Genomic DNA, 17,766 nt, shown 5'->3' with positions numbered 1-17,766 from the left:
TCCTTGAATGAAGATGGCTCAATCTCTACTAGCTCACTCATCAGAGCCATGTAGCTAGTGTACTGATCCAGTGACCTCCTCTGCTTGCACTGTGATGTGGGTGCTCCCACATTCTTTCTAGCATCCTGCAATAATCTATCAACTTCCCTGGTTTGCTTCCTTCCTTCTCTAGATGTCTTTGCTTGAGTGGATGTCTCCACTCTCTGCTCCTCTGCTTGTGGCTGCTCCACAACTTCTTAAGGTTCTTCCTTTGGAGCCAAAAGCTCCTGATCAAGCTGCAACTGAAGCTCCCTCTCAAGAGAACACCTCATTTCCTTCTCCTCATAAAATTTCATATCCCTTTTAACCATTTGGAAAGTACACATAATAGTTGTGAGGTGTGTCTATGTACCCCACAAATATGCCCAACTATGCTATCGGCTCTAGCTTTTTCCTTGCTTCCTTGGAAACATGACAGTAAATTGATGATCCAAAGATCCTGAAGTGTGACACATCTGGTTTCTTCCCTGAAAAAGCTTCCTCTGGTGTACTCATGCCAAGAATCCTGTGAGGACTCTTGTTCTACAAATAGACCGTTGTGTTGCATGCTTCAACCCACAAGTGCAGAGGTAGGCTTTGGTCATGCAACATCGCCCTTGCTTCTCCCACAATACTTTTGTTCTTCCTCTCAACCACCCCATTTTGTTGTGGGTTATGGGGTGTTGTCAACTCCCATCGAATGCCTTCCTTTGCACATTTTTTTTTAAACTCATTTGACACGTAGTCATCTCTATTATCTCTCTTGAGAGCCTCCACTTTCTCGCCAGTTTCTTTCTCAACAAGTGCTTTGAATTCAATGAATTTGGAGAATGTCTGGTCTTTATTTTGCATGAAGTAGATCAAACACTTTCATGAGAAATCATCTACAAATATGATATAATACCTGTGCTTCGCAGCGGAGGTTGTCAAGAAAGGTCCACAAACATCAAAGTGGATTCTTTCAAGGACTGCATGCGCCCTGTTGTCCCAATCATTAAAGGTGGATTTTGTGTACTTCCCCAATGTACACCCTTCGCATGTACTCACTGCTTTAGTGCTCCTTTGGGGAGGCTTGTAGAAATCTATTGCATGATCTTCAAAGTGCCATGATGCAAATGACCAAGTCTTATATGCCATAATTTGCTAACATCTTGGCTCTGCACCTTGTCTTCTTTTGTGCTTAATGATGCACATTCTTCCACATCTTAATTTGTAGAGGTTCTTCACTTGAACGCCATTTTGCTTCACTTGTCCTGTGGCGATGTGTCTCAGGAAATCATTCCCTTTGCTGAATATCACACTGTAGCCATGGTCTTCCAACATAACTACAGAAACTAGATTCTTCTCCAGACCCGGTACAAACATCACAACCTTGAGCCTGAGAGGGGAGCCAAACTCCCTCTGAAAAGTAACTGTACCAATATCAGCTGCACTATATCTTCCATCATCTCCCATCTTGATGTGCATATGGAGATCTTTCCTCCAAGTCACTGAAAAATTCCTTGTCCTCGTCATTCCAGATACCACACTACCCATCATTGTGCTTGCCATGTGTGCAATGAGGGTAAAATCAAGTTCGAATTGTGAAGCCAAAACTTCACACCCGTTGCTCCTACGTTCTTCTTGCTTGCCTTCTTGTGTGGAAACTTCGTTGCATAGTGCCCAAATTCATGACAGTGAATGCACTTGATTCTGGACAAGTCTTTCTTCTTGCCTCCTTGACTTGAATCTGCTTTGGATTGAGATTTCTTCCCCTTCTCTTTCTTTACCTTTCCAACCAAGGCACGGTTCTCCTCATCCTCGCCCTTGTATGAGGTCTCGTCTTTGGTGTTCTACCTTATTTCTTCCTGCACTAGATCAGACCATAACCACTCCCAACTCGGTAGTTTCTCTCTACCATTTACTGAATCTTGATAACTATGCTAGCTCTTGGGAAGGCCCAAAAGGGCTAGAGCTACCAAGTATTCTTCAGGGACATTAACACAAACCCTGCCAAGTTCATCACGACACTGTGTAAACTTGCTCAGGTACTGCGGAATTGTGTCGTTCTTTTGCATCTTGATACTTCAAAGCTTGTCCTTGAGTGCCAACTTCCTGTGGTCACTATGTTCTCGAACAATTTTGTCAATGCTTTCCACATCGCGAACAAAGTCTATTTTTCATGGAGATTCGAGCAAGATTCTAGGCATCAGATGCTTGGGGTTTTTCTACATCTGTCTTGATGTATTCTAGCAACCCGTTATCATCCAATATTGCTTCCATGTGGTCCTTCCATGCAACAAAGTTTGAGGTGCCTTCTAAGGTATACTCGAGCCTAAGTCCATTGAAAGCCATCTTCTCATTCCTGAAAAATCCCGCAACACTGATCTTCAAATTCGAATCTCCTGCAATGACAACTTCGAAATCTCTTCTCTACAGTAATTCCAACTCTGATACCATGTATAAATTGAAGTGTAGATTCAACACTATTCATGAAATTTACTAAATCACAAGACTTGAAGCTACTCTACTCATCTGCGGAAGTTAATTCATTATCTAAAACAAGAATCATAGACATGCAAAAGGAAACATCACACATACACAAAGATTTATCTAGGGAAAGCAACTGCTCAAAACCCCTTACTATCTGTATTGCATTAATAAGAGAATAGAGAAGAAATACAATGCTTGCTCAAGCTTGAGCACACCCTGCAAGTGTATAGTCTATCCCTCTGCCTAACTGACTAAACTTGGCCCAACACTTAGCCAATTTCAAGCCTTCCCAAGCTCCTATTTTCTTGCGCTATTCCCTTGGGAAATTGCCCCTATTTGTAAGGAATTTCACACTAAGGAATTGCGCAATAGCCTTAGGTCAATCTCTGATTGCATGCACCACCTATACACATGGTAATATGCTACAACTGATAGTACACTGCCTTGGAATCTCCATCTCAATTGGGTAACTTGAATGCTCTGCATGCAACAATTATTTTGGGCTGATTGATCATTGAGCGTGGTTGAAGTTCCACTTCTACAACTTGACCTCCATTAGTTCTTCTGACAGTTAGAACTAGTTAAACTGACAATAACTCAAATTAACTGAAATAGATTGCTATAAATTAGCAATCAATCATGTAGAACTGAACTCAGGTGTCTCCAACTCGAATTTACTGAGTTAAATGAGTGACAAGAGCCATGTCACCTCAGTTAACTACCTCCAAGTATTTTGTTGAAATAGAAATTTGAATTTTAATCTAGTTTGACCAAGGAAAAGTCAAAACTAGATTTTCTTGCTGCATTTTCAACACCCATTAATTGATGCCCAAGTGTGCCTAATAAAAACAAGCATAAACGCCCAATTACATAATGAAACATCATACCTTTGGGATTGGATGACCCACCTTCAAACAGATGATCATGACAAATGAACGAGGGTACATAATGTTTGGCTCAGGTGGCGAAGAATGGTAGCACATCAACACTATCATGTGGCTGGTAAGAGGTTGTTGGTTACCGATAGAAGACAAATCCAGGAGAAAATTTCTCTTATGGGATCTCCCACTGGTGGTGGGTAACATAACCTAACTAAAAAAAACTCAAATACAACATATTTCTAAATAATAATAATTTATTTCAAATAGTTTACTTCAAAATATTTATTAAAAATTTATTATTATTATTATTATTATTTTAATGGTAATGAGAATATTTGTTTTAATTGCAAAATATGCGACTAGATTATAGTTGTACATCGAGAGTTACATCATGATTTTCTTCCATCTTCAGTGTCATCTACAAACTTCTAAACCAAAATTATTCTCTGAAAAGGAATATAATCGATACTAAGCATATACAAGTATTTGGAGGTGAATACGTTCCAATAGAGCCTCAAATTTAAACAAAACTTGTATTACATATAGCCTACTTATAAATATAATCCTTGATTACAACATATTTCCCCAAATCCATGTTGACTAGCAAGCAACCCACAATTTTTGATATTTAAACATCGGATTCATGCTTAATTTATTAAGGGATGGATGATAGTTTTAACTGAGTATTAACCATAATCTCTCCAAATTTCAAATTGCAACATTGGTTGGCACATTGATCTACTTCCTGGTTATTATCTCTTAGAATGTGCTTGAAACTCATCATTGGGAAAAGAGGCCTGGAATTCTTCAGAGAGAAGGATGTCTTAGAGTAAACTGTAGGTTTATGTCTGGTTTTTTGTCATCTTCCCCAAGCCCCATGAATGCTCTAAAACTTTAATTTCTTCGAGGCCATAAAGGGCCCCACCTCCTCTTGCCACCCCTTACTAAAAATGAAATATAAAAGTGACAAATTTTATGATTAAAATTTTGTAAATATACAAAATTCCAAATAAGAAATAGTTCTCAAAACATTTTGGACAAGTTTAATGAGGATTTGAACACAGAGGGGAGACACTAATAGCAACAATTCCAATCTGTTGCATTATCTTGAAGAAATAGATAAAAATCATTTTATAGTTATAAACTATTAATAATTATAATTTTTCCTTTTTGAAAAAAAAAAAATATAACATAAAGAATAGTGTGGATTGAGATTTGTGAGATTATTTTGTTAGTTGTTTCATCATGTGATTATTTTTATTTTTATTTTGTAAGCTAAAATTTAGATTTATATTATATGAGGCAAAATATACAATAGTTATTTTGTTCTTTTTATTTTTATTTTGTAAGCTAAAATTTAGAATTATTTTATATGAGACAGAAGATACAATATTTTGTTTTGGTTTGCCACTATGGGAACCAATCCAATGACAAAACCATTGATGTTTTATCATCTTAAATCTATGAGTAACAAATTTCTTTGAAGAAACTAACTAGCTAAACTAATAAACATATGGCTTTATATGACCTTGTAACAATGAGTACAAAGATCGACTAAAAATAGATTAAGAGGAAAGATAGAAAACTCATGAGTCAAACTGATGGGAATCTGATTCCTCCACTGCAATTAGAGCCCTGCTACCACCACGAAAGCCTTGTAGGTTTGAAGGGAGGCTTAGATGCTCCTTAATGCACTTGAATCTCCTGTCTAGACCTTTTTGAAACAATGTCATTTCGTCAAGCATGAGAAGAATCTCTTGCTTGCCATCATTTCTATCAATTAGAACTCTTCCTAGCAAAGACTTAAGGTGTTAATAGATATCCACAATGTATATATTATTGGTTGAACCTTCCACTAATATGTTCAACATCAGGAACCCATTCTAGTACTTCATTGCTGACCTATATGTCTATTCGACACTTCCTTTCTCCAACAATTTGCTACTATGAAGCCTCAATGGTTTCTTGATTTGCGGCGGAATGGATGCTCTAAAGAGTTACGTAGAGGATTTAACACACTCTTAAGCTTGAGACCTACCTTGTTCTTTGTATTAGGTTGCTCCATGACGACATTAGGCCCTTTTCCTTGGCATGGATTTGCAGATGAGAATGATGGCAAAACAGTGCCAACTAAGAGATAAAGCTTCTCGGGATAAGTGTTCACCAAGAGAAGACAAGGCCTTACTATAGTCAAGAGATGGAGCAATGAAAAACACCCCTAGCTACTTACGAAGGGAACAAAATAAACGAAAAGGGCCCCAACTAGCCAATGGCATGAATGCCACAGGATGGAGGATGGTAGCTAAATCTTGCTAACTTGCAACCCTTAGTTCTAAACCAGACCAAGCTTGCCCCCAATAACCCAGCAAGGACTCAAGCTAGGGGGGAGGGGGGTGCTCCTACTAACCTAATGAATTATCATATAGAGAACTTGACCTTGCTCTAGGCAACTGAAAGTCCAACCTGCGAAACATTAGAGAGCCACTGCGAGAATGCCCAACCCACGTGAGAAACAATGTTGGGCTATAAAAGCCTTCATTATGTAACCTAAACCCATATCTTGCCATGATGACGTATAATTCGTAGTGTTAATGACCATGATTTTCCCTGTCACAAGCCAAATTTTATTAACTGCAAGGTTGAATGATTGTCTTAATGCATCATGATGAATTGCCATACTTGAGATGTCTAGACGAATCTCTGAGAACAATCTTTCCCTATTTGTGATGAAGGAGCATTCAGCTCCATAATATCATTGTATTTTAGTAGACATAGGGGATCTTGTGTTTTCAAGGAAGTTGGTTTCCTATGTTTTGAATTAATGTAATTATTAAGGTTTTGAGTGATTTTAATGAGAGAAGCTAGAATACGGATTTAATTATGTATAGTGAGGCATATTAGTAAATATTCTCGAATGTAGGAGAACATGAGAGAATCAGGATAGTTGACAAATTGAGAGATTTGAGAATTAATTGTAAAACTTAGATTAGGAGTTAGTTCATGATTTTGTGGATTAGATAGGAGCCTTAGATATAAGGAAGAGATTTTAGGGTTTTATTGAGAAGATTCTGGATCTAAACCAGGAATTGGTTATAGAATCCTTTTGTATAAATGTAAGCCTAAAAGGCATAGTCAGGGGTTGGTTAGCTAGTTAGTCAAGTCAAGTTAGTAGTTAGAGGTTTGATTGTAAGCCTACGGGCAGATTGTGAAACAGAGGCCACTGATATTGGAAATCAGGCCTGAGAGAAGAAACTGTGTAAATACCTGTTTATTAATACAAACAACTCAATTTTGAGTGTATGTGTGTGTATGGAGTAATTTAATTGTAATCTGTGTGTGAACTAGAAGTAAGTTCTATGTAACAGAAGTTGCATGTGTAGAATCAGAGGCAAAATACAAAGAAGAATAATAGAGAGGTGTTATGGCTTTGTACACACTGACAGTACAGGAGGAAGCCTTTAATGTTACAGTGAAGGTGGAGGAAGCATAAAGGCGCGAGCGGAGTTAAGGAGAGAGTTATGTGGCAGAACAACGAAAGATCAGAACCCTAAAGAAAACCAGAATCACAAAAGAACATTGAAGGAACGACATAAAAACAAAGTCAAGAGAAGGACGAAGAAATGAGGAACGATGCACAAGAGTCGTTGGATCTAAAGATCAATGAACGAGGCTGAAGGTGATGGGCGACCAAGATTAAGTCGTGCCACATAAGTAAAAGAAATGAACGGCAGAGATTAAATCTAAGTACTTGCAGAAGGAGAAAGGCAGGAATCGATTTGGACCGTTGGATCGATAGATTTGGTAGATCGATGGTGATTAGTAACCGCAGCGGGGGTAGAGAGTACGGGATGCCTTGATTGCAGTTGAAGGCCTGCAATTGTTATTAGCTGTCGATCACAAAATTTAGATGCTTACGTCATAGTCAACTACGGGGGTTGAGAGCTTGATAATCCGTGTGCTAGTTGAAGGGTCGCAAACCGTAGGATTTGATGGATTCCGTTATCCAACGGATATCGGGTTTTAAGTTGATCAGACTTTAACTTCAAGGGCGGACCCGAACATTTATAGATTAAGGTTGTATAATCCTTATCGGCTCCGTAAGGCCAGTTAAATGTCGTGCAAGTGGTCTGTGTGATATCATTGTGGACCGTCAGATCAAATGGGTTTTGATCTATGGCGCAGGATCACCGAGCAACTCTGTTGATCGGGGAAGACATCAACCATCGGATTAAAGGTAAGATTGACGGTGGAGATTGAAGCCAGACCCGAGGAGGTTATAAACGCGGTTTTATTTTATTTGAAGTCTGGTTGTGTTATCGCATATCACATGCGAGAGGCGATGAAGTCACATGTTGGTGTGATGCGATATTGCGACAGCCATTGATCTGGTGGACGAAATCAACGGTGGAAAAGGGCAATCACATATCGCAAGTCAGGAATCCTGAATGCATGTTCTATTGAGTCCTTTGAACTTTGCGATTGCGATAAAGGACGAGCTGGCATGTAGATTGGGGTTTGGTTAATATGTGTAGGTATAGAATTAACCACAATTGTTATAAAGGATGAAGGGTTGAGTTATAAGGTTCTGTGAAACAAAATTAACTAAGGATCAGACTGGGGTTAGTTTTTGAATCGTTCTGCATGAGATTCAATTAAGGGGCCTTAAACCTTAAGTAATGAAGGCTTGACTAGGCAGATCATTGAAATTCCTAGGACAAACGAGATTATGCATTTTATATGCATACTGTGGGTATCGCAGGTTTTTCCGGCGTCAATTTGCATGAATTGCCATTATCTCCATCAATGTAAGAGGCTTCCCTCACCACCTTCAACATGCAAGTGGAATGACCATGGGGATGCATAACCCTGTCCATCAACTTACAGGTTTGGTAAAAAGAGAGCCATACACCTTCATGTGTCGTGTTTCAAACACTCCATATAAAAAATCGTCTAATTCAAATTTTCATTTCATTTCAACTATTTTTAAATTACAATTTGTATTAATTCTAAAATTTTAGACTTAAAGGTTTCTGCAACTTTAGTAGCCATTTTTGGCTAACAAAGAATTTTTTTAACTATATTTAATAAACAAATCAACGGGGCAATTTGCCTCTCAAATTCCATCCATGAACATACAAGAATTTTTTTACCTCTCAAATTCCATGCTTGAACATACAAAGATTTTTTTTAACTATATTTAATAAGCAAATCACCACAGAAAATTTACCTTTCAAACTCCATCCATGGACATACCACAATTATGACCATTTTAATGATTTAACTTTCCATCCATGGACATACCACAATTATTATCATTTTAATGATTTAACTTTCCGTTTTAAAGAAGAATTGTTTGTTTTTGAAAAATCCAATGTCATCGTTTGGGAATATGCAGAGAATCATTTTGCATATTCGTACATATTAAAATCAATGGTTGTGGAATGCCTTTCCGTTCTAGAGAAGAACAATGTTTTTTTTTTTTTAATTCACTATCATCGTTTTCGGAATATCTAGAGAATCATTTTGAATATTCTTATATAATATTAAGAATCAATGAACGTGGCATGAAAAACACATGGAATTTCATATTCATAATGAGACACAAAATTTATTAAAAAAACAACGGACACATGCAATTATATTAAAATAAATTATAAACCAAATTTACCATAATTTAATGTTAATGAATCCGATCTTTATTTTTTTTAATAATTAAAATTAATTATATTATAATTATAAATTTAATTAATTTTTTATTAATATAAATTAATTAAGAATTTAATAAAATATTTATTTTGTGTTCATATTTTTTTCAGAGATAATAATATTAAAGAAAGTTTTGCCAATGCATTTCAAACCATTTAGTTTGGTTCATCGTCACGATAAGATGGAAAATCAGATCTTAGAGAAATTTACTACTAACGGCTAGAACCTAACGACTAAAGGCAAAACAACCAATTGTCAAAATTAAATAAAAAGAGTTAAAAGAATCAATTAAGGTCAATTAAAAATAAATAATTTCTATGTAACAGAAGTTGCATGTGTAGAATCAGAGGCAGAGTACAAAGGAGAATAACAGAGAGGTGTTACGGCTTTGTACACATCGAGAGTACAGGAGGAAGCCTTTAATGTTACAGTGAAGGTGGAGGAAGCATAAAGGTGCGAGTGGAGTTAAGGAGAGAGTTATGTGGCAGAACAACGAAGGACTAGAACCCTGAAGAAAACCGGAATCACAGAAGAACATTGAAGGAACGACATAAAAACAAAGTCAAGAGAAGGATGAAGAAATGAGGAACGATGCACAGAAGTTATTGGATTTGAAGATCAACGAACGAGGCTGAAGGTGATGGGCGACCAAGATTAAGTCGTGCCACATAAGTAAAAGAAATGAATGGCGGAGATTAAATCTAAGTACTTGTAGAAGGAGAAAGGCGGGAATTGATCTGGATCGTCGGATTGATAGATCTGGTAGATCGACGGTGATGCCTTGATCGCGGTTGAAGGCCCGCAATTGTTATTAGCTATCAATCACAAAATTCAGATGCTTACATCATAGTCAACTACGGGGGTTGAGAGCTTGATAATCCGCGTGCTAGTTGAAGGGCCGCAGACCGTAGGATTTGATGGATTCCGTTATCCAATGGATATCGGGTTTTAAGTTGATCAGACTTTAACTTCAAGGGCAGACCCGAACATTTATAAATTAAGGTTGTATAATCCTTATCGGCTCTGTAAGGCTAGTTAAATGTGTTGACACCTAATCCGAAACGGATGGGTGAACTGGACAGTCATCAGGAAGATGAACTGATCCGTTGTATTTATGTATATAAATATGAGTTAGCTAATGAATAATATATCAGTTTCTCTCCCGCTCATTCTGGAGTTACCCTGGCCTGACATGGTATCAGAGCACAGGTCCCAGGTTCTAAATATAGTTGTAACTCCTGCCTCTGTCGCTCCTCTGTCCTGAGCACTCCTCTGTCCCATATTCTGCCTCTGCCAGCGCTAACGCTTGTCTCTGACCTGCATAAGGACTGACAACGCTGCGCACTTATTATTGACGTTACTGCAGAGTGCGTTGGAAAAGGAGATGCCTTCGGCGGTCTGAGAGCTTTTGCAAGGAATTCCTCCAGAAGCATCGGCTGTTTGTTTGAGGTTTATTGCATCGTCATTTAGCTTGATCTTAACAGTTGATTACCTTGGTTACCGAGTTTTTCTTTTGCCATTCATCGGAGGGTTTGGGTATCTGTCGCTTCCAACTGGGAATCAGAGATCCATTCTCTGCCCCTCCTCCTACTGATAATCCATGAGTGTGCGTTGAACTGTGACATATGCTGATCATAATATCTGCTGATATAAACACTTAGAAATTGCCGCTCTAGTTGAATTGAATATGCTTTTCTGAACCCGTAAGGAAGTTCCTACTTATTTAGAGTATTTGCCGTTCTAGTTGAATTGAACCTAGTTCCATGAGAACGCTGTATTCGCTCATTGAGAAGGTCATCTTAGAGTAGTAATGGAGTTACAACTGTACAATGCATGAAAATTCTCTGTTGGTTACAACTTTCAGATCTCATGTTGTTATGACTATAATATTGCGATTCCTGAATGGTTTTCATGCTTTTCCCTTCTGCTGAATCCGAGTCCCGAGCTTTTCAAAAATTTGATTTTCCCGAGTCTCCGGTTGAGAACGCTTTTGTGTGTTTGTGCTTTGGGGATTGAACAGGATTCGAACCAGCGTCTCCGATTGAGCGTGCGTGACACGCGTTTTTTCTACTGCTGTGACTCGATCTCCTCCTTGGAAGGATCACAGATTCTCAAACCCTTCGCTAAGAAAAAGGGTGATCCGGTCGGATGTATAACAATAATTAGATCCCGATTTATGTATGGTATGGTAGCTGGTTTGAGCAGTTTGATTCAGTATTGCGCAGTTTGTTTATGCATGAAGATAACCATATGACTTTAACCTGATTCATCTCAACGTGGAGATGTATTCTTTCTCACTATGAGTCCCGAAAGTTTGAGAATGACAAGAGAGATGATTTTAATGGCGGTATAATGTTGTGCTGTTGATATGTATTTATGAGGGCAGTTTTGAGTATTGTGTTGTAAGCAGTTTTCAAAGGGTTTATATAAGCAGTTTTCAAAAGCATTCAAAGTCATATCAGTCAGAGCATTTTATATATCAAAGCATTTGTGGAGGTGATATAGTGATATTGCACAGTTTTTTATTTTTGGTAATGTTGTATTGAAGCATAAAGTGATATTATATTTCAATGAAGTTCTGATGCCTTCTGTCACACATTAGAGGGATTTGTAGAAATTATAGTGCATAAGGCTGTAAGGAAGTTTTTTTTATCAAGCAGAAGTATTTTTTTTACAGAATGCATTCAATCATCTCTATGGTCGGAATAGTTCTCACTGGCAAGGAGAACTATTCTGAATGGTCTCGGATGGTAAAACACACCCTCATCTACAATGAGTTGTGGAAGGGAGTGTGTGTCGGAGAAGAAGACAAAGACCCTGTGCAGCCTACATCAGACAAAGAACTCGCCATTTGGGAAAACAAGAACAGCAAAGCCTATGCATTGATCGCAGCATCTGTAAATGAAGAAGTAATTCGTCATATTTCATCCTATTCCACTGCCTTTGAAGCTCTACAAAAGCTGAAAGAACTCTATGATACACATTATGCACTTGAAGTTGTTCAGCTCATGATTAAACTCTTCACTCTTGAACTGAAAAATAATGATCCTCTTGCTCTTGCATCTGAAATAAAGTCTATAATGCATGATATTAAATCCACTAAGATTGAGCTAGATATCTCTCTTATTGCCTTTCTCAAAGCACTCTATCCTACCTACTCCAATTATCTTGAGCCTTTACAAGCAAATGGAAATCTTAAAGATATAACCTTTGACTCTCTTGTGAAAAAGTTTGTTGAAAGAGAGAAAGCCTTTGGAAAGAAAACAATCCCTGAATCTTCTGAAGAGACTGTTTGCCTTGCTCATAAAGAAAAGCATCCTGCTCAAGATTCTACAAGAGGAAGAGGTGGACGAAGAGGAAGAGGAAGATACTTCAGAGGCAGGGGGGGCAGACATTCTCAAGCAGAAAAGGCAGATCTGCATTGCATTCGCTGCAAACGAAATGGATCACATGATGCTTCTACATGCAAGCTACCATGGGACAAAGTTGAGCAGAGAAGAAATCAGCAGAAAGGTAAAACTGACGACACAGACAAAGGTAAAGCACCTGAATCCGCTCACTATATTGAGGCACAATGTAACATTGGAGTAAATGAAGACTTGTTTAATGCTTCACTTGCTTCTTCGAAAAATGACTGGTTGCTTGATTCAGGAGCAACCTGTCATATGACTCATAGGAAAGATTTTTTCGAAGATTTCACTAACAATGTTGATGGCGCAGTATACTTTGCAGGTCAGTCAAAAATCAAGCCATCAGGGCTTGGCACAGTCAGGCTTAAACTGCCTGGTCTTCCAGACTTTCTTCTGGACCATGTTCTATATCTCCCACAGCTCAAGAGAAACTTGCTGTCCCTGGTCCACATCCGCCAGCAAGGTCACTCCATTCATATGTTTGATGGCAAGCTTGAGGTAAGAAAGGCATCTGACCACTCACTTGTCATGAAGGGTATAGAAGAAGAAAGACTTCTTAAACTGCAAGGAACTTCTGCTCATGCACAATATTTTTCATATATTTCTCATCATGAAGAAGGTACACTTCCATCAAGTTTATTATGGCATGCTAGATTTGGACATTTAAACTATGATAGTCTCCGCTTGTTGAAGAAAAATGGTGTTGCTGGTTTGCCTACAATTCCTAGAAAACATAAGCAATGTGATGCTTGCATTCTAGGAAAGCATAGCAAACAGTCTTTTCATGATTCACATTCAAGAGCACATAGGAAGCTTGAACTCATTCATTCAGATTTATGTGGTCCAATGCCTGTTTCTTCTGCAAATGGAAATAAATATATCATGACATTTATTGATGATTACACCAGAATGTGTTGGGTTTATTTATTGAAGAACAAATCTGATGCTTTTCAAACATTCAAGAATTTTCATAAGTGGATTGAAAATGATGCACAATCTCATATTGGGTCTATTTGCACTGATAATGGAAAAGAATATACATCAAATGAATTTGAAAACTATCTTCACCAACATGGGATCAAACATCAAACAACTGTGCCTTATAATCCTCAACAGAATGGTGTAGCTGAAAGAATGAACATAACAATTTTGAATATGGTACGATCCATGCTTTTCTTCAAAAATGTAAAGACAATGTTTTGGGCTGATGCTGTTCTATGTGCTGCATATATAAAGAATAGATGTCCATCTACTGCTATAAGAAACAAAACTCCTTATGAATTGTGGTATGGACATGTTCCTTCGGTAAAACATCTCAGGATCTTTGGTTCCACCTGTTATGCTTTAATACCAAAGGTACATAGAAACAAACTTGGTGCTAGAAGTCGTAAGTGTATCTTCCTGGGGTATTCAAACACATCTAAAGCATACCGCCTCTATGATGAAGTAAATAAAAAGTTTGTTTTATCTAGAGATGTCATTTTTCTTGAATCATCCAAATCTGACAGTGTTGTTGAGCGGCAACTTGATCGCTTGGATAGATTCACAAAACCGAAATCATTTCAAGAGTTTGATAATCAGATTCCACATCTTGAAGGGGGGATTCCTATACTAGATCAACATGTGGAATCTTCTTCTGAAGAACAATCTCCCCTGCATGACACTCCAACAACGGATGATGCTTTAAGTGATGTAATTGATAGAATTGGGAGACTCAATCTTGATTCAGACCCAACTCAATCAACAGAGTAGCCTGGACCATCTCAGGAAGGTCCCCCAAAGTGGCTGACAAAGACACTTGAAAGTGTTCATCCTGATGAAATTGGAAAAACAGGAACCATAAATACAAACCGACAAGATGGAGGTGATGTAGATAACTCTAATTCACCTGTTGATATGGATGTTACTTATGATTGTGAATTGAACTTGTCTACAGATTTTGAACCAACTTCCTTCAAAGAAGCTGCTTCTCATGATGAATGGAAAGAAGCGATGCAGAAGGAGTATGATGCCCTCATAAAGAATGGCACTTGGAAGCTGGTTGATCCTCCATTTGGAACCAAACCAATTGGCTGCAAGTGGGTCTACAAGAACAAGTACAAAGCTGATGGCTCACTTGACAAGCACAAAGCTAGGCTTGTGGCAAAAGGTTTTGCACAAAAGGAAGGGGTCGATTATGAGGAAACTTTTGCCCCCACAGCAAAATGGGCCACCATCCGGACACTCTTTGCACTAGCTGCTCAGAACGGTTGGAAAGTCCATCAAATGGATGTAAAAACTGCATTCTTGAATGGAGATCTAAAAGAGAATGTTTTTATGTCCCAGCCTGAAGGATTTGCTGTGAAAGGACATGAACATAAAGTATGCAAACTTGTGAAGTCCTTGTATGGCCTCAAACAAGCACCACGAGCCTGGTATGAAAAACTAACTGAGCATCTTCTGAAACTCAACTTCAATCATTTTGATCTTGATGATGCAACTTTATTTGTCAAGAAAGTTGGCAAAACAGTTGTATATCTTGTGGTATATGTAGATGATCTTTTAATGACAGGGAACAATGAAAGCTATATTGCATCCATAAAGAAAGAATTAGGAAATTTTTTTGAAATGACTGATTTGGGCTATGTTCATTACTATCTTGGCATTGAAGTAACCCAACATCCAAAGTCCATATTTCTTTCTCAAAAGAAATACATTGGAGATTTGTTAAACAGATTTGGCATGACAGAGTGCAATCCCCTTTGTACTCCAATGGAACAAAACTTGAAGCTCACATCTATTGAAGGAAAGGAATTTGAGGATGCAACAAAGTATAGACAGCTTGTAGGAAGTCTCATCTACCTCACTACTACCAGACTAGACATTTCATTTGCTATTGGAATCCTCTCCAGGTTTATGCAAAAGCCTTGTGAGGGACATTGGTCTGCTGCAAAAAGAGTTCTAAGGTACTTGAAGGGAACTCAAGACCTTGGAATCAAGTATACACAGGTGGACGACTTCAACTTGATTGGATACTCTGATTCAGACTTCGATGGAGACAAAGAAACTGGGGTATCTACTTCAGGATATGCTACGAGTCTTGGATCAGGAGCTGTCTCCTGGAGATCACACAAACAATCAGTACCAGCAGATTCCACAACAGAAGCAGAATATGTGGCAGCAGCTGAAGCAACGAAAGAAATTGTGTGGCTCAGGAAAATTCTTGAAGATTTGCAGGTAAAACAAATACAATCAACTCCACTCATGATTGATAACACATCTGCAATAAAGTTGGCCAAGAACCCAAAGTTCATGATCGTACTAAACACATCAATACTAAATATCATCTGATCCGACATCATGTTGAGGCCAAAACAATCCATCTCCGTCATTGTTCCACAAACGAGCAAATTGCAGACATCTTCACCAAAGCGCTTGGAAGAGAAAATCTTGAAAGATTCAGAACGATGCTTGGACTCACCAACATCCCTTCAGATTAAGGGGGGGAATGTTGACACCTAATCCGAAATGGATGGGTGAACTGGACAGTCATCAGGAAGATGAACTGATCCGTTGTATTTATGTATATAAATATGAGTTAGCTAATGAATAATACATATCAGTTTCTCTCCCGCTCATTCTGGAGTTACCTTGGCCTGACAAAATGTCGTGCAAGTGGTCTATACGATATTATTGTGGACCGTCAGATCAAATGGGTTTTGATCTACGATGCAGGATCACCGAGCAACTCTGTTGATCGAGGAAGACATCAACCGTCGGATTAAAGGTAAGATGCCGGACCCAAGGAGGTTATAGGCGCGGTTTTATTTTATTTGAAGTCCGGTTGTGTTATCGCATATCACATGCGAGAGGCGATGAAGTCACATGTTGGTGTGATGCAATATTGCAACAGTCGTTTGATCTGGTGGGTGAAATCAACGGTGGAAAAGGGCAATCACATATCGCAAGTCAGGAATCCTGAATGCATGTTCTATTGAGTCCTTTGAACTTTGCGATTGCGATAAAGGACGAGCTGGCATGTAGATTGGGGTTTGGTTAATATGTGTAGGTATAGAATTAACCACAATTGTTATAAAGGATGAAGGGTTGAGTTATAAGGTTCCGTGAAACAGGATTAACTAAGGATCAGACTGGGGTTAGTTGTTGAATCGTTCCGCATGAGATTCAATTAAGGGGCCTTAAACCTTAAGTAATGAAGGTTTGACTAGGCTGGTCATTGAAATTCCCGGGATAGACGAGATTATGCATTTTATATGCATACTGTGGGTATCGCAAGTTTTTCCAGCGTCAATTTGCATGAATTGCCATTATCTCCATCAATGTATGAGGCTTCCCTCACCACCTTCAACATGCAAGTGGAGTGACCATGGGGATGCATAACAATGTCCATCAAGTTATAGGTTTGGTAAAAAGAGAGCCATACACCTTCATGTGTCGTGTTTCGAACACTCCATATAAAAAATCGTCTAATTAAAATTTTCATTTCATTTCAACTATTTTTAAATTACAATTTGTATTAATTCTAAAATTTTAGACTTAAAGGTTTTTGCAACTTTAGTAGCTATTTTTAGCTAACAAAGAATTTTTTTAACTATATTTAATAAACAAATCAGCGGGGCAATTTGCCTCTCAAATTCCATCCATGAACCTACAAAGAATTTTTTTGCATACCACAATTATTACCATTTTAATGATTTAACTTTCCATCCATGGACATACCACAATTATTATCATTTTAATGATTTAACTTTCCGTTTTAAAGAAGAATTGTTTGTTTTTGGAAAATCCAATATCAACGTTTGGGAATATGCAGAGAATCATTTTGCATATTCGGACATATTAAAATCAATGGTTGTGGAATGCCTTTCCGTTCTAGAGAAGAACAATGTTTTTTTTAATTCACTATCATCGTTTTCGGAATATCTAGAGAATCATTCTGAATATTTGTATGTAATATTAAGAATCAATGAACGTGGAATGAAAAACACATGGAATTTCATATTTATAATGAGACACAAAATTTATTAAAAAAACAACAAATACATGCAATTATATTAAAATAAATTATAAACCAAATTTACCATAATTTAATGTTAATGAGTCCGATCTTTATTTTTTTTAATAATTAAAATTAATTATATTATAATTATAAATTTAATTAATTTTTTATTAATATAAATTAATTAAGAATTTAATAAAATATTTATTTTGTGGTTATATTTTTTTTTGGAGATAATAACATTAAAGAAAGTTTTGCCAATGTATTTCAAACTATTTAG

This window comes from Pinus tabuliformis, chromosome 2_2 (assembly GCF_031772625.1).
Source record: "Pinus tabuliformis cultivar Carrire ecotype Pingquan chromosome 2_2, CPIR1, whole genome shotgun sequence".
Taxonomy (NCBI): Eukaryota; Viridiplantae; Streptophyta; class Pinopsida; order Pinales; family Pinaceae; genus Pinus; species Pinus tabuliformis.
The sequence above is the reverse complement of the archived record's forward strand: the minus strand, read 5'-3'. Positions refer to the sequence as shown.